Source organism: Microcaecilia unicolor, chromosome 11 (genome assembly GCF_901765095.1).
Source record: "Microcaecilia unicolor chromosome 11, aMicUni1.1, whole genome shotgun sequence".
NCBI lineage: Eukaryota > Metazoa > Chordata > Amphibia > Gymnophiona > Siphonopidae > Microcaecilia > Microcaecilia unicolor.
In genome coordinates, this window is record NC_044041.1 from 77,631,884 (window position 1) to 77,656,431 (window position 24,548).

A 24,548-nucleotide genomic window follows, 5' to 3' on the forward strand; every position below is an offset into this window, starting at 1 on the left:
AAGTGACACAGATGCAGTTTTCAACTTTTGTTCTATGTGTATACGGCTACAGGCAGTTGATATATGGCAAAGAACTGAAAGAAATGTGCCGGATACTGTGAAAGCTGTAGCGGTATACAAATTGAAGATAGGAAATGTTCCTGCAATTGGATTTAAATATAAGTGGTGGACATAAATCGCCTGTAGAGATGAATTGAGTATAGAAAATTAAGCATAAAAAAGGAAAAAAAGATATTAACCGTAGCACAAAAGATAAAAAAAATTTTTTTTATTGAAGATATAGCACTGAACACTGTCTTTTTTTTTGGTTAATTGTGTACTACGGGAGGTTGGGGGCAGTCAATGATTATAAATAGTCATGTAATGCAGGCTCACTAGTTTGGGTGGTAAAAACTGCCTGATTGACTGTATGAGACGACCCCTTTATTAATCGTCAGCACTTAGTGTTAGTTTCCACCAGTTGCGAGTTGTGTATTATTTACGATAGAGGTGGAACACTGCCATTGATTTTTGACAGTTATCCTAGAAATAAGCAGTGAATTTTCCCCAAGTCCATCTCAGTGGCGTACCAAGGGGGGGGGGGCGGTCTGCCCCGGGTGCACACCGCTGGGGGGTGCCGTGTCGCGCGCCTGCTCCTCCGAGTTCGCTAAACTTCGTTCGTTCGCTGCAGCGCCCTCTGTTCCGGAGCAGAGGGAGCTGCAGCGAACAAACGAAGTTTAGCGAACTCGGAGGAGCAGGCGCGCACCACGGCACCCCCCCCCCCCCCCCCACCAGCGGCGTGCACCCGGGGTGGGGGGGGGTCATTTCGCTGGAGGGGGGGTGTCATCTAGCGGGGGGGGGGGGAGGCGCATCGGCGCTCCGCCCCGGGTGCCATCCAGGCCAGGAACGCCACTGGTCCATCTTAATAATGGATTATGGACTGTTTCTTTTAGGAAGCTATCCAAACCTTTTTTTAAACCCTGCTAAGCTAACTGCTTTTGCCACATTCTCTGGCAATGAATTCCAGAGTTTAATTACCATTCTGTTTGCTTTCTTAGCGTCCGCCGCACATGAGCAGCGGATTTCAACGTATCATCAACAATGACACTTAGATCCTTTTCCTGGTTGGTGACTTTTAATGTGGAACCTTGCATCATATAACTATAGTTCGGGTTTCTCTTTCTCACATACATGACTTTGCACTTGCTCACATTAAACGTCATCTGGCATTTGGATGCCCAGTCTTGTAAGGCCCTTTGTGTCGTCAGCAAATTTACCTCACTAGTTACTCCCATCTCTAGATCAGACTCCTGGGTAACCCCACTATCTACCCTTCTCCATTGAGAATACTGACCATTTAACCCTACTCTCTTGTTTTCTATCTTTTAATATTGGCATCAGACTAACCAAATTTGCCCACAAAGAGCATTGTCCCTCATCTCTCAACACAAGCAGGTAGTAGATTGCATCTCTTTTACTTATGCCCAAGCTAGGCTGACTCTGGAGGGTCATGTCAAGTCTTATGTCAGCAGCCCACTTGAGGTTGGCCTCCATATTTGCAAAGCAGCAATGTGGTCATCTGTCCACAAATTCACATCTCATTACTGCCTTGAGCAGGATACCTGATGAAACAGTCAGTTCAGGCAAGCAGTCCTGCAGGATTTGTTCAGTGTCTAGAATACAGCTTCACCACCTAAGCCCGGTTTTCTTCTGTTCCAGGCTGCACCTCCACAGCTAGTAAGTATATTGTTTCAGGTTGATTGAATAACAAGCCTCAGCCATTTTGAGGCCCTATTGTCCTAGCATTGTTTTTCAGTGAGCTTGGTAGCTAGGGATTCCCAACTGTGAAAATATGATGGTCTGCCTGTCCTCAGAGAAAGCAGAGTTTTGCTCACCTGTGGCAGGCGTTGTGTGAGGACAGCAGGCCAAGTATTCTTATATATCCTGCCACCTCCCTTTGGAGTTATATTCTTTATCTTTTTACGATGACTGAGGGGCAGGCTGGGATGCTAGTCAGTGTCCGCACCGGGCTCCATCGGATGATGTTGCGCAGCTGTGAGAATACTTGGCCTGCTGTCCTTGGAGAACACCTTCCACAGGTGAGTAACTTTGCTTTCTTAATTAAAAGCCTGACTAAACAGATATACTTCTATTTTTTTCCCAAAATATTAAATATGAGCCCTCAAAACATAAGTCCAGGGGTAAGGGAGTTCAACTGTGGACCCGTCAGAGAAAATTGTTGATCTTTTAGAGTTTTTCCTTTCTGAAGAACTTAGTAGTATTTCTAGCAATGTTTGTTGGCTGGACCACAGCAGTTGAGAAGGGATGTCGACTATCAAAAAATTAAGTTTTTTTTTTTTTTTTTTTAACCTTTAATTCAGTGGTTCTCAACCTTTTTTCAGTTGGGAAACACCTGACGGACAATACTCACATATGTGACACGCTTTACACATGGCCCTCACAGATCTTTGGTCCAATACAGTTTCTTATAAATTAAATGTAAACACATTCTGCAGCCATAAAAACCCTATCTCCCTCCAACAGGTGCGGATCAGAACTAGCACATTTTCTCCATTGAAATTACCATACCATAAACCGATTAGTTGTAGTTGGTATAAAAATTTGTAAAATAAATTAAAAAAAAAATTCAGAATCTCATGTCATTTGAGTAATAGCCATTATTTAACACTAGTCAAAAAGGCCCGTTTCTGACATAAATGAAATGGGCGCTAGCAAGGTTTTCCTCGGAGTGTGTATGCTTGAGAGAGAGTGTGTGTGAGAGATGGAGTGTGTGTGTCAGAGAGAGAATGAGAGAGAGAGACGGAGTGTGTGTGTTTGTGTGAGAGAGAGAGTGTGTGTGTTTGTGCCGCCCCCCTCGCAGATCCCCCACCCCCACCTCTCTGGTCTCAGGACCCCCTCCCCACCTCCCTCTCCCCTGCCCCCCCCTCCAGCCATCCATGTCTAGCGACCTTCCTCTCCCCCTGTCCCCCCTGCAGCCACCCATGTCCAGCGACCCTCCCCACCCCCGGCGCATCAAACTCCCCCCCCCCCCCCCTCGCCACCCGCAACTGCCACTGGTAACGCTGTCTGGCCGCTGCTGCTTCTCCTGTTGAGTAGCAGCGGCCGCTACGTAAAGAAAAAAAGCAATAAATGTTTTCAAACCTCAAACGCGGCACTGTAGACAGCCATCAGGCATTGGCTGTCGGCTCTGCAGCCGCTCCTCCTCTTGCCTCTCACGTCGCTGCGCTCCTCCGGGGTCTTACTCCAGGGGCAGTGACGTGGAGGCGAGAGGAGGAGCGGCTGCAGAGCCAACAGCCAATGCCTGATGGCTGTCTACGGTGCCGCGTTTGAGGTTTGAAAACATTTATTGCTTTTTTTTTCTTTTCGTAGCGGCCGCTGCTGCTCAACAGGACAGCGTTACGGGTGGCGAGGGGGTTGATGTGCTTCCGGGGGGAGGGGGTGTTTGATGTGCCGGGGGGTGGCTTGGGTGATGCGCCGAGAGGGTGTTTGAGCGGCACACTCACATCTGATTCCCAGGCAGGGGGAGGAGTAGGGAAACACGCAGAGCAAGTTGCTCCGCGTGTTTCCCTACTCTTCCCCCTGCCTGGGAATCAGCTGTGAATGACGTCAGCCACGGACACAGGCAGCTACTTTAGAACGTTGGAGGTGAGAATTATTATATAGGATGGTTGAGTATGGTTTATATGTAGAGAAAATGTTGTTATTCAGTCACGGTTAGAGCTTTATAGGTGGTTAAAAAGGGACTAATGAGGATTTTGACGTTGGTACAGGAAAGTATTATTCCAAGTTTTTCACCTTCTGATGGTCAACAAAAATAAGTTTTAGTAGTTGAGAGAGCTTTGTTTATTGAGCGATTTGAGTAATAGCAACATAAATCTCTCCACTACCAGGAACAATGTGAAAATCCTAACTCAAAAATACATGTAACAGTAGTACTAATTCCTGATTCAAATATGAAGCCTGCCTAAGAACAGGCATCACTACAAATATTACATGGGGTCCTAGAACACTAATACACTTAATACTGGTAAAACAGGAACAAGTGAGACTGCCATAGCGTTTAACAAAGAAACTACATGCAAAAAAATATCATGCCTCAGTTGCATGCAAAGCGGACAACCCCTCACCAAATACAGAACAAGGGATCACAAATTAGAGAGAGAAATGTAAAGACAAAAATTGAGCTGAGAACCCGAGACGTTATATACTAGACATATTCCACCTAATGAATTAAAAATTAAAATCACTTTTTTTCTACCTTTGTTGTCTGGGCATTTTATTTTTCCAAGCGTGCTGGTACCAGTTTCTTCTGCTTTCCTTTCTGTCTTAGACTCTTTCCAGTGGATGTTGTCCATTTGTCCTTTCTTTACTTTTCTCCTTTCTTCCATTCCCTCGCTTCATCCACCTCTGAATGTTTCTTCTTTCTCTTTTCTGTCTGCCCACTCAAATGTCACCCTCATTCTTCAGTCCTCCACCCATATTTCACTTACCTATCAACCTTCTCACCCCATAGTTCTCCCGTCTCGCTCCTTCCCTAGCCTCCTATTCTTTCACCCACTCCCCATTATTACACTTCTACCCTCTGTACTCGCCATTCTCATCTCCTTAAACTTCTGTAGTCTCTCCCACATGTTTCCACCATGCCAAGCAACTCGCCTCATACCCTCCTTGTAGCCCAGCATCTCCTCCCTCTTTCTCCACCCAAACTTGTTTGTAGCCCATCATCTCCTTGTCCCTGTCTCCCACTTCAAAAAAAGTGCAACTTCAGTGTTCAGCAGGGTACTACTCAAAGGGAAGAGTGACAGCAGGAAACCCAGCCTGGTAGCAGGAGATGCAGTTACACAAATCTTGATGCTGTGCTTTTTCCTGGGTTGTGTAAACACCAAGACATGCACTGGAAGTGAAAGCCTGCTGCATGCAGTTTACTGTCTATACAACCTGAAAAGGGAGCATGGCATTGAGGTTGTGTAGCTATGCGCTCTCTCTCTCCCCTCCATCCCCCACATCCAGGATCTCTCTCTATTCACACTCACTCTCCCCCCCCCCCCCCCCAGTCTGGCACTTCCCCCCTTCTCTCTACTGCCATCTCTCCTCTCCCCCTTCAGGTCCAGCACCACACTTTCTTCCTCTCAGCCCCCTTCATAAATCCAGTATCTTATTTTTCCCTCAGCCCCCCCCCCCTCCCTTTCACGAGTCCAGCACCTTCCCTCTTCCAAACCTTGTGCTCTGCTCCCCTCGGTCTCCCCCAGTGAGTGCAGCATTTCTTGCTTTTCTCCCCTCAGCCCCCTTCTCTCCCACCCATGTGGGCAGCACTTCTCCCTCATCCTCTCCCTGCCCCTGTCTGATGAACCTCATTTCTTTGCCAGCAGCGGCACCCATCACACGCTGCTTGAGCTGACCCAGAACTTTTCCTCCAATGCAACATCCTGTTTAAGTGAGGGTGGAGTGCAGCAGAAAAAAAAGCACCAGGACGGCTCAAGCAGCGTGTGCTGGGTGCCGCTGCTGGCAAAGAAATGAGGTTTGTCGGATCGGGGCGGGTGGAGGATGAAGAAGCAGCGCTGTACAAACGGGAGGGAAGGGGCTGAGGGAAGAAGAAGAGGGCTGGGGTTTTGAGGGAGGGCTGAGGAGAGAAGTAGGACTCAGGAGGGCAGGGAATGGAAGAAAGACCATGCTACAACCTTTCAAAAATAAAGTGTATGTGTGTGTCAGTCCCGTGACACACCTCCTGGGTGCACAACCATATGTTTAGCCTTTTCATGAAGACTCTATAGCTTAAAAATGCAGTCAAACTGCATTCTGAACTGTACTTTTACCGGTAACCATCTGCGTATGTGATGCATGGACCAATGCAATAAAGTGTGTTCTGGCTTTGTGTGTAGGATAAGCACGGCTTTTAGTGTATATTTTTGTGGGTCAAGATGCAGAGAGGAGTTTTGCACACAAGGTAACCTGCGCAAAGCCTCAGACAAGGAAGCAGCTCATTTAAAATAATGGTACTAAGGTTAATTCACTGTTGGGCACAGCTACAAAGTACGCTGAAGAGTGAAAGTCTGAGTACAGTGCCAGGACTTTATGCGTCTATTAATTTGGCATTAAGAGGTCCCACAACTTTAAATTTCAGAGCAGAGGGTGATCTGATATTTCCTCAGACCTGGCGCCATGCAAGGTGAGATGGTGGCACAGAGGTAGAGTGAGTTGACATTGCTCCTACTTTCAAGCTGTGGAGGGAGAGGATGGTTTGACTCTATTAGACCACCAGGGACTTAGTGGGGGGGGGGGGGGAGGGGAGAGCATCACAAGACTACCAGACATATTTTTGGTTCAGGTATCAATTAGCCTTATTACATTATTTTTAAATATGCTTCCTTAGCGTCCCTCCGGGCCGGCCCAGGGTTGGACTGATGGGTTGTGCACGCCTTCCAGCAGGTGGAGACTTCTGACACTAGAGAGCCAATAAGAGCCCTGGCCATGTGACCCTAGCCCCAGTATTTTCTCAGTCTCAGTCTTAATTACCCTTCTGTGCCTGGGGAATCCAGTATAGAGGCTGAGAGAGCAATTTTTCATCTCCAGCCTCTGGGGTGCTAAACTCGGGGGTCCCAGATCCCTCCCCCACTTCCTCCCCATCTCCCTTTGGTGCAGGGAAGGGCTAACCCTTTCGGAGGAAAGGTATTTAGCCTTTGGGAGAGGCAGCCACTTTCACTTTTGATTGGGGAAAAAAAAAGCACCATTTGTTACCTTTCCTCTCCCCCAGGCACAAGCGAGCAAGCAACTCCGTCAGGCTGCACTGATTTGTGAGCCTACTTCAGTTCCTCTCGGCTCTTGTTTAAAAAAAAAAAAAAGAAAAAACTTCACGGGCACAGAGAGAACGACGCTATGGCAGAGAAGTTAAAGCATGCTGTGTGCCAGCACAGGGGAGTAGCTTCGCTCGGGGCGTGTAAATTTTGCACCGCGATTGCTGTACCGGAGCCGCCCCTTCCTCTGAACGCTTCGCAGGCTGCGCCTGTCTTAGCATCCTCCCATTCATCCGCAGAGCTGGATGGCCTATCGGGTGTGGCAGGGAAGTCAGCCATCTTGCCTGCAACTTCAGCCTCTGCAGCACGTGAGCTCCCATCTGCTGCACAGCCTTCAGTTCAGCCTGAGGCAGTGTCTGGAGGGCCTCAGGGGGAGGGTTTACCCCCTAAGTTTGTCATCCAAATGTACCAGGCTTTCCTCGTGAAAAAGGCAGGGATGGGAGTCTGCCTCCAGACCCTTTGCTCCCCCTTAAAGACCTCGAGTCTGCTTAGACCTGGAAGAGGATCCGGTTTCGGATCTGGACCCTTTCCTAGGAGAGGAGGAAGGATTAGAGGAAGAGTTTTGGGAAGACCAGCTACCTTCCGGCTCCATTGCCTCTAGGAGGGTCTCTTCCTCTGATCCCTTTAGGAGCTCGTCTGTTGCAGTTTTTTCAGAGGTGGGCTCCCATAACCTCCGACCAGTGAGTCTTGGAAATTATTCGAGATGGGTATGCCTTAGAATTCGCCAGGTCTCTTTCAGATGCCTTTCTGGAGTATCCCTGTCATTATCCCCTCAAAGCGGGAGCGGTACGGGACACCTTTACAGAGGCTCTTGGACCTTTAAGCCATTTGCCCAGTTCCTTCTTCAGAGTGCGACAAGGCTGGTATTCCATTTGGGCTCCTTCCGTCCTATTTTGGATCTCAAAGCCGTCAATCGGGCTTTTGAAGTCGGAAGTTTTCGAATGGAGACCCTTCGGTCGGTCATCGTCGCCATCCGTACGGGAGAGTTTTTAACAGCCTTAGATCTCACGGAAGCTTATCTGCACATTCCTATCCGGCCCGGTCACCAGAAGTTCCTTCGGTTTGCCATTCTGGGCCAGCATTTTCAGTTTCGGGCTCTGCCATTCGAGTTGGCTACAGCGCCTCGCACTTTCACCAAGGCCATGGTAGTAGTGGCAGCGGCCCTCAGGAAGGAGAGAATCCTAGTCCACCCGTACTTGGATGACTGGATCATCAGAGCAAAATCTTATCAGGAGAGTGTGCAGGTCACAGGCCGGGTGATGAGTTTCCTGCAGTCCCTCGGGTGGTCAACTCAGCCAAGAGCCGTCTGGTACCGTCGCAGTCCCTGGAGTATTTGGGGGTTACCTTCAACACGGCGCAGGGACGGGTTTTCCTTCCCCAGGGCAGGGTGCTCAAGCTGCGATCTCGGGTTCAGGGGTTACTTCACAGACACGGCCCCTGTGCTCAGTATTATCTTCAAGTTCTGGGTTCCATGGCAGCGACGATAGAGGTAGTTCCCTTGGCCAGTGCTCACATGAAGTTTCTCCAATCTTCCCTATTGTCCAGATGGGCCCCTCAGACAAATTCCCTTCAGGTGAGGTTGCCCCTGCATTCCCAAGAGTGCAGCAGCCTCTTCTGGTGGTTGTGGGAGGACAATCTCACCAGGGGAATGCCACTGAAGTCCCCCCCCCCCCCCCCCAGTGGATAGCGTTAACTACCGATGCCAGCCTACGGAGCTGGGGAGCCCATTGCTTAGGAAAGCTTGAGCAGGGTCTCTGGTCTCCCATGGAAGGGTCCCAGTCCATCAGTTGGTTAGAGACCAGGGCAATTCGTCTAGCTCTGGAGTTTCGTTCCCTCATAGCGGGCAAGGCAGTGCAGATACTATCGGACAATGCCACAGCTGTGGCCTATGTCAACCACCAGGGGGGAACAAAGAGTTGACTCTTGCAACGGGAGGCGGTGAGTCTCATAGCATGGACGGAGCTTCACCTGACCACCATCTTTGCTTCCCATGTGGAGGGAGCCGAAAACGTTCAGGCAGACTTTCTCAGTTGTCACACCCTCGATCCAGGGGAATGGTCTCTTAGCGTTTCAATTGATAGTGGATCAGTGGGGCGTTCCAGTCAAACCTTTGGCCTCTGGACTCATCGCAAAGGTTCCCCGCTTTTTCAGTCATCGAAGAGACTCAAGAGCAGCGGGGATAGATGCCCTCTTACAGCAGTGGCCTCCTGGTCTTCTATATCTGTTTCCTCAGTGGCCTCTCTTGGGTCGTCTCTTACAAAGAATCAAAGCTCATGGGGGTCCAGTAGTCCTTGTAGCACCCGATTGGCCTCGTCGTCTGTGGTACGCAGACCTTCAGCGCCTTCAGTCTGCGTCTCCTCTTCGTCTCCCTGTTCCCAAGGATCTTCTGTCGCAAGGCCCAGCCCTTCATACAGATCCAGCTCGATTTTGTCTTATGGCCTTGCCCTTGAACGGGCTCGCTTAACGAAGAGAGGTTATTCTGCTCCGGTGATTTCAACCATGCTCCAGTCGTGTCGTTGGTCTAAGTCCCTGAATTATATTCGTACCTGGAGGATTTTTGAGGCTTGATGTGCAGATGGTGGTATTTCTCCCTTCCGGGTTTTGGTGGCAGAGATTTTGGATTTTTTGCACCATGCTTTGATAAAGGCTTGTCTCTCTCGTTCCTTAAGGTACAGGTGGCAGCACTGTCCTGTTTCTGAGGCTGGGTGTGAGATAAGTCAGTGGCTATTCTTCCTGATGTTTCGCGGTTCCCGAAAGGGGTCAGCCTTCTACGTCCACCAGTCAGAGATGCCTTTCCGGCTTGGGATCTCAACCTGGTGCTTTCCGCACTGACGGATCCTCCCTTTGAGCCGTTGTCTTCTTGTTCCCTTAAGGACTTAACTCAAGACCGTGGTTTTGGTAGCCATTACTTCTGCTCGGAGAGTCTCAGAGCTGCAAGCCTTTTCCTGTAGGTCTCCGTTTTTGGAGTTTTCTAAGGAGCGCGTGGTTTTGCGCCCAGTGCCTTCTTTCTTACCTAAGGTACTGTCACGGTTTAATCTCTCCCAGTCGGTCTTCCTCCCTGTCCTGGGGTCTTCCTCAGGTATGGAGTCTCAGAGGAAGTTGCGTATGTTGGACATTCAGTTCTTAAAAGCTATATGAGGGTTACTGATGACTTTCGGCGCACGAATTGTCTGTTTGTACTTCACGCTGGTTTGCGTAAAGGTTTGGCCACCTCTAAGCCCACTATTTCTCGGTGGCTCAAAAAGATGATAGCTTCTGCTTACGTGCTTGCTGGGAGAACGGTCCATGGAAGGTGTTAAGGCTCACTCCACAAGAGGACAAGCAGCTTCTTGGGCAGAGCAATTCTTGGTGCCACCCGTAGACATTTGTAAGGGTTGATGTGGGCCTCACTGCATTCCTTTTCTAGACACTATAGACTGGATGCACAGTGTCGGCAGGAGGCAATTTTTGCAACTTAAGTGCTCACAGTGGGTTTGCTGGGGTCCTTCCCTTAAGTCTACTACTTTGTTACTTCCCATCAGTCCAACCCTGGGCCAGTCTGGAGGGATGCTAAGGAAGGAGAAATTAGACCTTAGCTGCTAATTTGCTCTCCTTTAGTCCCTCCGGACCGGCCCAGGTCCCTTCCATGTTCTTTGAAGAGTGATTCCGGAGTTCTACGACAGAGTTGCTCTGCGAGTTGACAATTCATGTATTTATTATTAAAAATAAAAAAAATAATAAAACAAAACCCTGTTAAGCCATACCTCTTCCCCTTGGCAGAGTTGTTGGTGAGCTTTGCTGCACGGCTTTGCCGTCCTTCAAGCACGGTTTATGACTGCTTAGATTCCACAGGCCACAGAAGGTTGGGTCTTTCTCTTCTTTTCTGCTTTGTTAGTCAAATACTGAGGCTAGGGTCACATGGCCAGGGCTCTTATTGGCTCTCTAGAGTCAGAAGTTTCTCAGTCTCCACCTGCTGGACGGCATGCACAACCCATCAGTCCAACCCTGGGCCGGTCTAGAGGGACTAAAGGAAAGCAAATTAGCAGATAAGGTCTAATTTCTCCTTGTCCTGGTATCTGATCTGATGCTTAGTACAGGGTTAACTTTTTCCCAATATTTCTGCATCGTGCACCCACAAAATTGTGCAGTAAAGCCATAAAGATGTGGAGGGGTATTTTTGAAAGGGACATCCAAGTTTTGATTTGGATGTCCTCGCAAAACGTCCCGATCCAGGGGTGGGGAAACCCGTATTTTCGAAACAAGATGGACATCCATCTTTCGTTTCGAAAATAACGTCAGGGACGTCCAAATCCTTAAATTTGGTCATCCCTAGACATGGACATTTCTGATTTTCGGCAATTTTCAAAACCAAGGATGTCCATCTTAGAAACGACCAAATGTGAGCCATTTGGTCATGGGAGGAGCCAGAATTTGTAGTGCATTGGTCCCCCTGACATGCCAGGACACCAACCGGGCACCCTAGGGGGCACTACAGTGGACTTCATAAATTGCTCCCAGGAACATAGCACCCTTACCTTGTGTGCTGAGCCGCCCAAAATACCCCAAAACCCACTACCCCCAACTGTACACCATTACTGTAGCCCATACGGGTGAAGGGGGGCACCTAGATGTGGGTACAGTGGGGTTTGGAGAGCTCGCTGTTTGCTCCACAAACGTAACAGGTGGGGGGGGGGGGGGGGGGATGGTGCTGGGTCCGCCTGTCTGAAGTGTATACACCTACTTAAACTGCTCCAGGGACCTGCATACTGCTGTCATGGACCTCAGTACGACATCTGAGGCTGGGATAGAAGCTGGCACAACATATTTTTAAAGATGCTTTTTGAGGGTGGGAGAGGGTTAGTGACCACTGGTGGAGTAACGAGAGGTCATACCCGATTCTCTCCGGTGGTCATCTGGTCATTTCAGGCACCTTTTTGTGTCTTGGATGTTTTCACCCGGACCGGTTTTTCTTACAACTAAGTGCTCGTCAGGGACGTCCTTCTTTTTTTCGATTATGGATCAAGGACATCCAAGTGTTAGGCACGCCCAAGTCCCGCCTCCGATACGCACCCTTGAATTTTGGCCATCCCTGCAACTGAGTGCAGTTGGGGATGTCCACAATTGGCTTTCGATTATACCGATTTGGATGTTTCTGTGAGAAGGATGTCCATCTTCCGATTTGTGTCGAAATATGGGCGTCCTCTTTAAAAAATGAGCCAGATAGTGAAATTAGAAACGGTTCAAAGAGTGACCAAAATGATAAAAGGGATGGAACTCTTTTCTTATGAGGAAAGGCTAACGAGGTTATGGCTCTTCATCTTGGAAAAAGACAGCTGAGGGAAGGTATGACTGAGGTCTACAAAATCCTGAGTGGTGTAGAACAAGGTAAATGTGAATATTTGTACTTTTTGAAAAGAGTAAACAAACAGAAAAGACTAAGGGACTCTCAATAAAGTTACATGAAAATGCTTTTATATAGGGGTGGGCAATCAAAACGTTAATAGCACTTTAATGTGGTTTGTTTTTGTTTTTTAACTCGGTCCTGTTCCTTCCCCCGTGATTACCGCAACAGCTCGCTCATTTTTCTCTTTCTCACTGCCTTAAAATCCATTTTCTTCCCCTGCATGGTGATCAAACTCTGCAGATACTTGAGCCATGCTGTGCAGGGGGAAGTCTCGCGGTTTCAAGTCTGGAACGTTGTTGCCAGATGTGATAACCAGCGGTTAGCGTATCTAGGTTTGAGAGGTTTTGACAAGTTCTGGAGGAAAAGTCCATAGTCTTCTATTGAGATGGGCACAGAGGAAGCCACAGCCTGCCCTGGGATTGGTAGCAAGGAATGTTGCCACTATTTGGGTTTCTACCAGGTACTTATGACCTGGATTGGCCACTGTTGGAAACGGGATACTGGGCTAGATGGGCCATTGGTCTGACCCATTATGGCTGTTCTTATGTTCTTACCCTGCCCAAAGCCTGAGCGCATTTGTTTTGGCCCAAGTGTCATGCGCTCAGATTGAATTTTGAACTGTTCACATTGATTACTGGTTTAAGGGCCAGATGCACTAAACTTTACGAGGCAATAACAAGCAAGTAGTAAACCCTGGCATGTACTAAATACTTTTTTCCAATGACGGTAGCAGCTAATGCAAACGGAATGCAGATGAGCAAATTGTGTAGAAACCCTATTGAAATGAGAGCCACTAAGCTTTTCCGCTTGCCCTAACAGGCTGGAAAACACCGGGAAAGCTAACGAGAGATCTGTACCTCTCGTTGGAGCTGCGCGGGCTTCGAAAACTTATAAAATGTTTAAAAAAAAAAAAAAATCGGGAGGGGGCAAAAACACTCGTCAGGAGCGTCCTTTATGGACGTTCTTCACTGTAGATATAGGTATTATAAAAAAAATCGCAGGCAGGCATCTGCTGCACCTATGGTACGCCGCTCCCCCCCCCCCCCCCACACTGCATTGAAATCAGAACTTTTACGCAGCCCCAGCCCCCCTTTCTCCCGCCCTCCCTCCCTTGAAATGACAGCTTCCCCGCCGCCCCCCCCCCCCCCCCACCGAGGCTGCCGCCGCTGCTCCCCCCCTCCGTCTGCCACCTGGCCCTCACAGTGCCTCTCACCTCCGTGTGAAGGCGCTGCACCGGCAACAACAGCTGATCGCCTCTTCGGACTTCCCTCCTTTGCTCCTGGCCCGCCCTTATCTGACGTAAGTAACCCGTAGGTTACTTACGTCAGACGGAGGATGGGGGGGAAGCTGTCATTTCAAGGAAGGGAGGAACTTATGTCAGACGGAGGATGGCGGGGAAGCTGTCATTTCAAGGAAGGGAGGAGGAAGGCAGGGGGGCCGGGGCTGCGTAAAAGTTCTGATTTCAATGCAGGGGGGAGCGGCGGCGACCTCGGGGGGGGGGGGGCAAGGCTGTCAATAAAGGACGTGTTTGGTTTTTGGTTTTTTTTACGTCTTTGGCATGCGCAGAGCAGCCAGCATAACGCTTGGCTGCTCTGCGCATGCTCTACCGGCTGATTATCCGACGGTTTTACGTAGGATTAGAGAATGCAAGTGAGCTGCAACGAGCAGCTCATTTGCATTCCCTTTCCTTCATGCATAGCCGTTCCCTACCAATTCGCTATGGAATTCTGTAGGGAAAGGCTCTGACGACTTTAGTGCATCCCCCCTAAGTGCACTAGACTGCCAGGGATTTGGTTTGGGGGGGATGATCCAGAATCCAGCGGGAGCCCCCCCCCCCCCCCCAAAAAAAATCTCTCCCTTGGTGCATAAGCCAGTCTGTCCCTTTTTACTCCAGCAGTGTTGTCTGACAATGCATACTTTACTGAATTTATTTTATTTAAAACTGACTCGCACTATCCAATATTCTAGGCAGCTAACAATAAAAAAAATACATAATAAAATAATGCCAAATTACATTCACATCACAGGCAAAACTAAAACATCGAAATAAGTAAAAACGCCACTTAAGCAGTGAGAAAATAATCCTCCCCGGTTTTTCACTGAAAAGCTTAACATAGCAGTAATTTGCATGTGATTTGCTTATTGTATTGGGGAGCTGAAATTTTGCTAAATGTTTGCACATGGCTTTAATATGAGTTTGCTGCATCAGTTTAAGAGATCTATAAAGGTCTGTTCTATCTACCAAGATGTTTTTGTTTATGTATGCTTTCTGCTTGTTTTCATAGTGGAGATGGGTGCTGTCTTTGGTGCATAGGAACATTAAGTTCAGAACATTGTCTACTGATAATAAGGAGACACAACAAACACTTATAAAGTGTTAAAATTTTAATCTTTGTCTGGCAGATAGAAAACATTTCTTTTTTTTGGAGGTTTGTTGTTTTCCCCTTTTAAGGGCTTTTTACTAAGCTGCATTATGCATTAATGTGTACCTAATGCAGCAAAAATGGCCTGATGTGCTAACTGCATGCTAAATATTTGTGTGTGTGTGTTGGGGGTGTTAAGTGCACATCAGGGGTGGAGAATGGGTGTTTTGCACTAACCAATCAGCACACTTACTCACTTTACCAGAAGAACGCAGAAACCCAAGAGATTTTGAGGCTGAAAAAACAAGTTACCCTCATACACTATACGATTAGCACGAGCCCTTACAACCTCCCGGTAGTAATGGCATGTGCTAATAGGGAAATTAGCATGTGGCCATCTTTTATTTTTTTTAAAAAGCCATTTTACTGCCTCGCCGAAAATGGCCGCAGCTCGTGGGAACCCATGCTCTAACAGCAGCGCCAGCCACTTTAGTGCAGCTTAGTAAAAGAACTCCTTAGATTTGTTAAATTTTAAGCACATTCCTTATCCTGAAGAACATCAAATGTTTAAGCAATTGGAGATATGCAATTGGTATGTAGAGTAGAATCTTCCCTCTCCCCCTCCCCCCCCCCCCCCCCCCCAAACCTTCCTCCATATGGGAGTGTTAACAGCCTACAGTTGGCAGGGCTAACACAATGTGCAAATCAATGAGTAGAAGAGTTCCTAAATAGGCACAGTGTCCTGTTTTTAAGGAATAATGAGTAGAGCGAGATTAAAATACAGCAGTCAGAAATGCCACAGTAATAATTGCAAACTGTGTACCGTATTTGTCACTTGTTAAAGCATTGTTTGCAATTGTTTTTGTTTTACTTATTTTACAAAGTCTTATAGCCCAAGCCCGGATGGGTAACAAACGTATACAGTTGCATAATAAAGTACATTTAAAACAATTTAAACATAATGAGAATAAACTAAAAACAAAACAAAACCCAAAAGCATGGCCATAAAACACCGAAAAGGATTCCTTAGCGTCCCTCCGGACCGGGCCAGGATTGGACTGATGGGTTGTGCACTCCTTTCAGCAGGTGGAGACTGAGAACTTCTGACTGGGAGCCAATAAGAGCCCTGGCTATGTGACCCTAGACTCGGTATTCTCAGTCTCCAGTAGGTAGAAGGAGGTGAGCCCTTAGTCTCCTCTCTTTGTCTTCTGTGTAAAAAAAAATGTTAATTTATTTTTGTTTTTTCTAGACCTTCTGTACACTGGGTTATTCTGTTTCTTTTGGGGTGTGAAACTCGGGGGTACCAGGTCCCTCCCCCTCATCCTCTCTCCCGTCTTATTGTACTGCTTCACTTATCTGAGTTTTGGCAGGGAAAAGCTCTACCCCTTCAAAGGAAGGGTGTTACAGCTTCAGTAGAGGCAGCCACACTTCAACAAAAAAAAAACTCAGCAGCTGTTTGTTTCTCCTCTGCGTGAACGAGCAGTGCAGCTCTGTTGTCGCCTTTGGCTGCCCTGACTTTGCTGCCTCCGCAGTAGTGTGGTTAAAAAAAAAACATTTTTTTCGGGGTTTGGGTGCCTTGTTTTGCCATGACAGAAACTCCGGCGATGTGGAGTCTGTCAGCAGGGGGTAGGAGCTTCCGGCGCGTGCAAGGTTTTTACTTCTGTCAATTCTACAGTGGCTCCTTCTGTGCCGGCTCCTTCAGCAGCCTCTGCACTCCCAGCTGCAGTCTTGGACGGTGCTTCTCTGGTGGCAGGAAAGACTGCCATTTTGCCGGCATCAGTTGGCCCTGCAGAGCGGGCCGTCCTTCAGGTGGGGGGAGGGGGTCCCCTGACCAGTCAGTTAGCCCCAGCTAAGAGGGCCAGAGAGTCTGGGACCTCCAGGAGGAACAGGTTTCTGGTGCAGAATTGGACATACCTTCCTTGGAGGAGATGGAAAGCCTGGATAAGACACCTCAAGGACCCTGTCTCTGCTGAGACAGGCATGGACCTTTAGCCTCCACGGGAGGACCCTTTAGTAATGAGGATCATCCAAATAAATAAAATGAGGATCTTTCCACCCTTCATTTTGAAGAGGATCAGCCTTTAGTTCCGGAGTTCCATAAGGTGGACCTGTTAGTCAAGGGGATTAGGAAGTCTGGGAAGAGCTTTCCTGTGCACCAAGACAGAGATATAATTCAGGCTCAGTGGGATGTCCCAAGTTCTCCTTTTCGTCTCGCACGCTCTATGGTGCGTCTCTGTCCGTTTCCAGAGGAGGCCTAGTCTCCTCTTAAGATTCCCGTGGTTGATGCGGTGGTCTCAGTGGTCACTAAACCTAATATGGTCCCTGTTGGTGGCACAGCTGTTTGGGATGTCCAAGATTGCAGAGTTGAGGCCCTTCTGAAGTATAGCTATGATGTCTTTTCTCCAGCAGTTCAGGCGGCTATCTGTGGTTCCTTAGTAGCTCGGGCCTGCTTCCGCTGGGTTTAAAGGGTCCTGGATAGGGACTCTGGTGATTTGACTTCTATAGATGCCGAAGTGGCCAAGATTGAGATGGGTTCAGCTTTCTTGGTGGACGCATTGTACGATTTGTTAAGGGCCTCTTCTGAGTCCATGGCCTTAGAAGTAGCGGCTCAACGTTCCCTGTAGTTGAGGGGTTGGTCGGCGGATGCAGCCTCCAAGTCCAAGTTGAGTAAGTTTCCCTTCAGAGAGTCCTTTTTGTTTGGAGACGAGTTGGATAAGTTAGTCTGTAGTTTAGGGGATACTAAAGTGCCTCGTCTTCCGGAGGATAGGCCCTAGGGCCCTAGGTCACTGGCCGAGGGATGTACGGGTTGTAACTTTTTGTTTTCGGGCAGCTAGAGGCTCTCGGTCTCCGGGTTTTTCCAGAGGTCTCGGCCCTTTCACGGTTCCCAACGTGGTGGTCGAGAGTCCAGTACCTCTTTTTGGTCCCTGGTCTGTTCCACCCAATGAGGGTGCCTGGGTCACTCCTCTGATTCCGGTGGGAGCACGATTGTCCCAGTTCTTTCAGAGGTGGGCCCAGGTTACCACCAGTGGGTATTAGAAGTTATTTGAGATGGGTATGCCTTAGAATTTTCTCGGCCTCTTTCCAATGCCTTTATAGAGTCTCCCTGCCGTTCCGGTCTCATGGCGAGTGCTGTGCGAGACGCTCTACTAAGGTTTTTGAATCTTTTCTGGCTATTTGTCCCGTGCCTTCCTCAGAAGTCAAGGAGGGCCGTTATTCCATTTACTTCGTGATTCCAAATATAGAGGGCTCCTTTTGGCCAATTTTTGATCTCAAAATGGTCAATAGAGCCTTCAGTCTCCAGTTTTTGGGTGGAAAATCTTCGGTCTGTTATAGTCATCGTCAGAACGGGAGAGTTTCTGACAGCATTAGATCTAATGAAAGCTTATCTACACATTCCAATCAAACTTCTTCACCAGAGGTTTCTTCGATTTGTGGTCCTGGGTCATCATTTTCAGTTTCAAGCACTCCCATTCTGTTTGGCTACTGTTCCCTGCACGTTCAGCAAGGTGATGGTGGTGGTAGCAGCTGCCCTCCAGAAAGAGGGTGTTTTAGTTCATCCCTACCTGGACGATTGGTTGATCTGGGCAAAGTTGTATCAGGAGAGTTTACAGGTTGCAGCCTGGGTGGTTGTGTCTGCAGTCCTTTGATTGGGTGATCAAGTTTGCCAAGAGCCGTCTGGTTCCATCCAAGTCCCTGGAGTATTTGGGAGTATTCTTCGACACGGCAAGAGGTCAGATTTTTCTTTCTTCAAACAGAATTCACAAGTTGCAGTCACGTCCCCTGTGTTAGGAATTATCTTCGAGTCCTGGGCTCCATGGCAGCAACGATAGAGGTGGTACCATAGGCCAGGGCATACATTTGTCACCTCAAAAGGACTCTCTTTTGAAGAGGTTGTCTCTCAGGGCCCAGGAACGCGGCAGTCTCTTCTGGTGGCTGCGTCAAACCAATCTGATGAAGGGAATGCCCTGGACGAGCCCCAGTGGATAGTGGTGACAGCAGATGCCAGTCTCAGGGGCTGGGGAGCCCACTGCTTGGGACAAGTTGCTCAGGGACTTTGGTTTCTTCAGGAGGCATCCCTTTCGATCAACTTGCTCGAAACCAGGGCGATTCGTCTAGCTCTGGAGGCTTTCTCATCCATAGTGAGTGGAGCGGCGGTCCGCATTCTTTCGGACAATGTGATGGCGGTAGCTCATGTCAGTTGTCAAGGGGGGACAAGAAGTCGCCTGTTGCAACAGGAATCAGCGAAACCCTTAGCCTGAAGGAGAGTCATCCTGTCTGCCCTATCGGCCTCACATGTGGCAAGAGTGCAGAACGGCCAAGTGGATTTTCTCAGCCATCACACCCTTGACCTGGGAGAATGGTCCCTCAGTCCACAGGCGTTTCAATTGATTGCAGAGAGGTGGGGGACTCCTCTCGTGGATCTCTTTGCAACAGGAGAAATGAGACCTTACCTGCTAATTTGCTTTCCTTTAGTCCCTCCAGACTAGCCCAGGATTGGACTGATGGGTTGTGCACTCCTTCACTCCTTCCAGCAGGTGGAGACAGAGAACTTCTGACTCTGGGAGTCAATAAGAGCCCTAGCCATGTGACCCTAGACTTAATTGAATAACGAAGCAGGAAAGAAAAGGGAACCACCAGGAATCTGAGCAGCCATGAAAGCATGCGCTAAAAATTAGCATGTGCTAACTGTGTAGATGCCCATAGAAATATTGTGGGCATCTACACGGTTAGCACATGCAAAAAATGCTAGTGCGCCTTTGTAAACAGGGCCCTTGCTTGGCTCTTATTGGTTCAAAACACAAGTCATACAACCCCCCCCCCCCCCCCCCCCCGAGTGTTTCCATCTGCTTTCAGCCTTTTTTTTTTTTTTTTTTGTTTATTGGTAAAACTGTACTTGAAAATGCCAGTATGCAGTCTGGACAACTGATAGCTTGAAACCTAAGGCCAGGGGCGGACTGATAGTGATCTGGGCCCTCGGGCAATAAGGGTCATGGGCCCCTAACTACCTAAAGTGATTAAATTAGATGGAAGCTAGGGTAGAATGAACCCCCTACTGCTGTGGTCCCTCGGGCAGTGCCCTATTGTTCCAATGGTCAGTCCACCCCTACCTAAGGCAGGGAAACGGTGGTGTTTAAATACGTGACCCTGCACGTAATTGCTATTTCTTCACTTTTATTTTTCAAGTTTAAAATAAACCCCTCCCATCCTGAGCATTTTGTGGATCCTTGTGGCCATAAATTTGGTGTTTTGTGCAGGCAAAGGAGCTTACCCTAAGGTGAATTTGACTTCCAAATGTCTCTTGAAAACATTAAATCATTTCCAGGAACATTAGGAAACACTTTTAATTATATCTTTTAAATGCATGAATAATAATTCTCTCTACGAAGAATGTATGCTGGATGTGTTCCACTTCTTCATAATTTGCCCCCCTCTTCGGATAGGTTGTTTAGATCCCAGTACTGTTTTTAATGATATATAAACAAAGGGTGCTCTCCCGGGGTGGGGGATAGGAAAGGGTTTTTTTTTTTTGGGGGGGGGGGGGTTCTCTCCCTCTCCTATCTGGTGTGAGAGGGTAGGGAGAGTTGGGGGGGAGGGGAATTGCTAAAAGCTCGATCACAATATTTCTTTTGTCATTTCCTTGTATCTATTGTGGTGATTGTATTCATGGCGTTGGTTGTAATATTTGACTTGTCATCAATAAAAAAAATTGTTGAAATCTAATGATATGTAAACAAAGGATTTGTCTTAAGTTACTTTAAGGAGTATAGGTAGGTACTGGCTCATTCTCTTCTCCCAACCTTTCAACTTCACTCTCAATCATATTCTAGGTGAGTTCCTAGAATATGATGGTAGATTATTATTATTATTTATTGCACTTGTATCCCACATTTTCCCATCTATTTGCAGGCTCAGTGTGGCTTACAGAGACCTGTTATGGCATGACCATACTAGGGTACAGAATACAATTGATGTTATACAGAGGTCAGGGAAAACTCTAAGGCTCATCAAGTCTGATTTGCTTCCTTCTTCCTAAGCTATAGTTGATCGGTCCCTTCTGTTACTTTGGAACTCGAGATCTTGTATGTGTATTTCAGGCCTCCTTAAATTCTGATTTTCCGCTTTTACCTTCTCCCCTGGGGAACCATTTTATTCATACATCATACTTCTGTGAAGAAGTTTTTTTGTATTGCCACTTTTGACTCTTCCCCTCTTCGAGTTTGATTGCTGCTGTATATAGCACATGGAAGTTCCAACCTCCAAAATGTTTGGGGACCACCAGTCCGTCCCCAACATACGTCTCTTCCTTCTTCCTGTCTCCATTTGTCTCTCGTTCTTCTCACTTCTTTGTGGTAAATCTCAACAGTTATATAATCAGATTCTTTTAAGTTTGTCATCCTTCTGTGCATAACATTGAGTATGTTAGACTTTTTGCCAAATTTATTTCATATCAGGCAGTTTACCTTATGGAATTCTCTTCCTCTTGAACTCTGAGTAATTAGAGATTATTTAATGTTTCAGAAGTTGTTGAAGACATATTATTTTACTAAGAACCTTTATCTGCTCTGAATCTTACTAAGATATTTTTTTACAAAGGTTTGTCAAATGTATAGTGGAATTAGAAAAGGTGCACAGAAGGGCGACAAAAATGATAAAGGAGATGGGACAACTTCCCTATGAGGAAAGGCTAAAGCGGCTAGGGCTCTTCAGCTTGGAGAAAGGGCGGCTGAGGGGGAGATAAGATAGAGGTCTATAAAACAATGAACTAGGACTAGGGGGCATGCGATGAAGCTACAATGTAGTAAATTTAAAACGAATCGGAGAAAATGTTTCTTCACTCAACGTGTAATTAAACTCTGGAATTTGTTGCCAGAGAATGTGGTAAAGGCAGTTAGCTTAGCGGAGTTTAAAAAAGGTTTGGATGGCTTCCTAAAGGAAAAGTAACGGAAATAGGAAGTTACATCAAAGGGCGGGACACAGTGAGGGAAGGCCGGCCGACGAGGCAATTTTTCTTCCTTTACACGCATAGATTTTTTTAAAGACTGGGTCAGGTGTCGGGTGGCAGGAGAAGAGGGTCGTCTGGTGACGGAGCTGGTAGGCAGATGGGGACTGGGGCACCAGCGGAGCACCCCCCACCCACCCTTGGTACGCCACTGGTTCTTCCCCCTCCTCTCAGCTCAACAAGGAGATCAAACCCATGTCATCAGCCATGCTTTTCTCTCCCCTCACCCCCACCTGGTGTGGTTGTGTGGTTAGTAGCTTCTCTCAATATAGGCACAAGCAGTAATCAGTACTGGAATGGAGGAGTAGCCTAATTGTTAGAGCAATGGACTGAGGAACCAGGGAAGCCAGAGTTCAAATCCCACTGTAGCTTTTGCAAGTCACCTAGGTGTCCTTTTACTAAGTGGAATAAAGGATTTACCATATCCTAAATGCCATGCAGTCTATTGTATACCTATGGGCTTCATAGTAGTTATTGCACATTAATTCATTAGCACACGCTAAATCTGTTAGCACACCTTTAGTAAAAGGACCCTTTAATCCTCCATTGCCTCAGTGCAAACTTACAGGCTGATGCCCAGAACCTAATGCCTGTGCTAGAGGCAATTAATGCTGGCATTAAACTGCACATAACGCGCAAGAGGACTCTAGCACCAGAAACGACCTGCCTGCCAAAAATTAGTACAAATAATATTTAAATGGATGTAAATGGATGTTAGAGGTTCATCAGGTATTCGCTCTCATGCTCAGAGAGAGTGCAGAAAAGAACACTGCCCCTAACGCTCCAAGCTGGTGGTAGGGTGCTTGAAGGAGAGGGTTTTCATTCTAAAATCCGCTGATTTTGCCCATACAAGTCTCTTAAGTGTTGGTACTGAGCTAGACGAGCTAGGAGGGGCAAAGCCCTAAAGATTGTCAGGGCAACAATCAAAATCCTGCTGCCTGGAAATTTCACAGGATCTTTGCAGGGAAGAGAGAGAGTTTAGCAGCACAGTGATGATAAAATAGTGTAGAATTTCACAAAGCTCAACACAGGTTCCCTGCTCCCTGGTTTAACTGGCATGCACAAGAGCTCTTTTGTTCATTCTGCATGTTCCTCCCCCTTACACAGTATGCATATGATTTGCATAGTATTAGAGCTGTGCATTGGGGAGCTGTTTCTACAGTGCTGTCCTCTACAGCACAGGAGCTCTTGAGAATTGGCCCATTAGACTGTGAGCCCTCCAGGGACAGGGAAATACCTACTCCACCAGAATGTAACTCACCTTGAGCTGTAAGTGAAAAAGATGTTGAGCAAATCCAAATAAATAAATTGTAGAAGCAGCTTTAGTGCTGAGGTCCAGGGTGACATCAGTTCACTTCCAGTAGCTCTTGCTTGCATTTGTCCCAGCAAACCCCCCTGTGATGGTCTTGCAGGATCACAGCTTGAGAGCCACTGTTGTTTTCATTGTTGCAGAAGAATATTTTTTGGGAAGGGGGGTCATCGGTAACCTCTTGTTTTGAGCATGTGAAATAGACCCAGGCCTGTATTGAATTCCTTCTGATGGCTTTTATAAATGAGGAAACACAGCTTGCCACAATTTTGATGTAATTTGGCAAATCAGTTGGATACAAAGGCAATACAGCAATGTTCTCGATATAATTGATAGTCATTCCGTTAACTTTTTGTTCAAGATGTACCGGATTTTAAACTCAAATTTCATCTGGAATTTAAACTCAAATTTCATTTGCTACAAATGTTTAACAAGTAAATTTAGTTGCCATTTTAGACCACTTGAATGTACAGAAATAAGTTAAACAAGGTGATCCTTGTTGTCCAGTTTATCTAACGCCTTTGGGAGTTTGACATGTTTGATTCGTTTTACAGATAGTACAGACCAGCCCTAGAACCTGAGAATTGTCCTTGTCATCTGTATACTGTAATTTTACTGTTACTTTGTAAATTTATTTCCACTTTTTACTTTAATCTTTGTAATATATTACTTTGGCAGTGCATAAAATGATGTCAGTAAAGCAGTCTGACTTTTCATCACTTTTGGATAGGAAGGATTATTAGAATAAAATAAACAGCTGTTGATAAACTGAAGCAACTTTAGCTGTGTCGCACTGCTTTTAAGGTCATAGAAGTGTTTCTGTAAGATCAGGGTGTGAATTGTATTACTTAGAGCTGTGCAGGAAGGAAGTGGTAAGGAGTGTCACAGCGCTGTGGGAGACAGAACAGCATTAGCTAACCCTACACGTATTCTCTTGCAGCCAGCTGAGACCATAATGAGAGGGGGAGGAGAAAAACTGACAGGAAGTGTGTGCTTTAGAGCTTTCTATTTTAAAATTTTCTTTATGGTTTCCCTCAAAACTTTCATGAGGCACAGCTTTGTTCGGTAAGTGAGAAATGCAGATAGGAGTTAGTGATCCAGTATTAAAATAAGACTTAGAAGGGAAGGACATTGGAGAGAGAGAGCTATGTCTGTTGTTGTTTGTGCCAAGACAGGACTTGATGGTGGTTGCTTCTGAGAATCAAGAGTAGGATGCTGGGGAAATTGTGCCGTGGTGTGCTCTACCTTTGGTTTGCTTTCAAGTATTGGCTTAGTCTATCGTATGCTAGTTTTGATCTCAAACTTTGGCAGAGCTTCAGTTCTCTAGAAAATATCCTCATTGTAGAAGGAGCCAATGTGTTTAACATGGAGCGGAGGACTGGCCTGGTGGTTGGTGCTGCAGGCTTTGATGCTGGCAACCTGGGTTTGATTCCCACTGCAGCTCATTGTGACCTTGGGCAAGTCAGTTAATCCTCCATTGGCCCAGGTACAAAACCAAATTAGCTTGTGAGCCCTCTAGGGACAGAGAAAGTACCTGCATATGTGTACAGTGTTGCGTATGTCTAGTAGTGCTATAGAAATTATGATTAGTAGTAGTTTGAAGATTTTTTTTTCTGCTAGCCTGTTGTATACAGCACCTTTATTTAAGAAAAAAAAAGGTTTACACTTTGTTGTTTAAAGGAAGCAGAGAGGTGTATGTTAA

The 24,548-nt window shown here is 47.0% G+C and overlaps 1 protein-coding gene across 2 annotated transcripts in view; it reads left to right on the top strand.

Moving 5' to 3' along the window:
• MOB3A (MOB kinase activator 3A) overlaps nucleotides 1-24,548 on the top strand; it is a 60,223-nt gene that overhangs the window by 5,044 nt on the left and 30,631 nt on the right. The window contains exon 1 of one of the 2 annotated variants that reach the window (XM_030218179.1): nucleotides 23,817-23,911. The exons of the other annotated variant lie outside the window; for it this stretch is intronic. The gene's annotated coding sequence lies outside the window, so the exon portion shown is untranslated. Of the gene's footprint in view, nucleotides 1-23,816; nucleotides 23,912-24,548 lie in introns of those variants that run through there. 2 annotated transcript variants of the gene reach the window in all.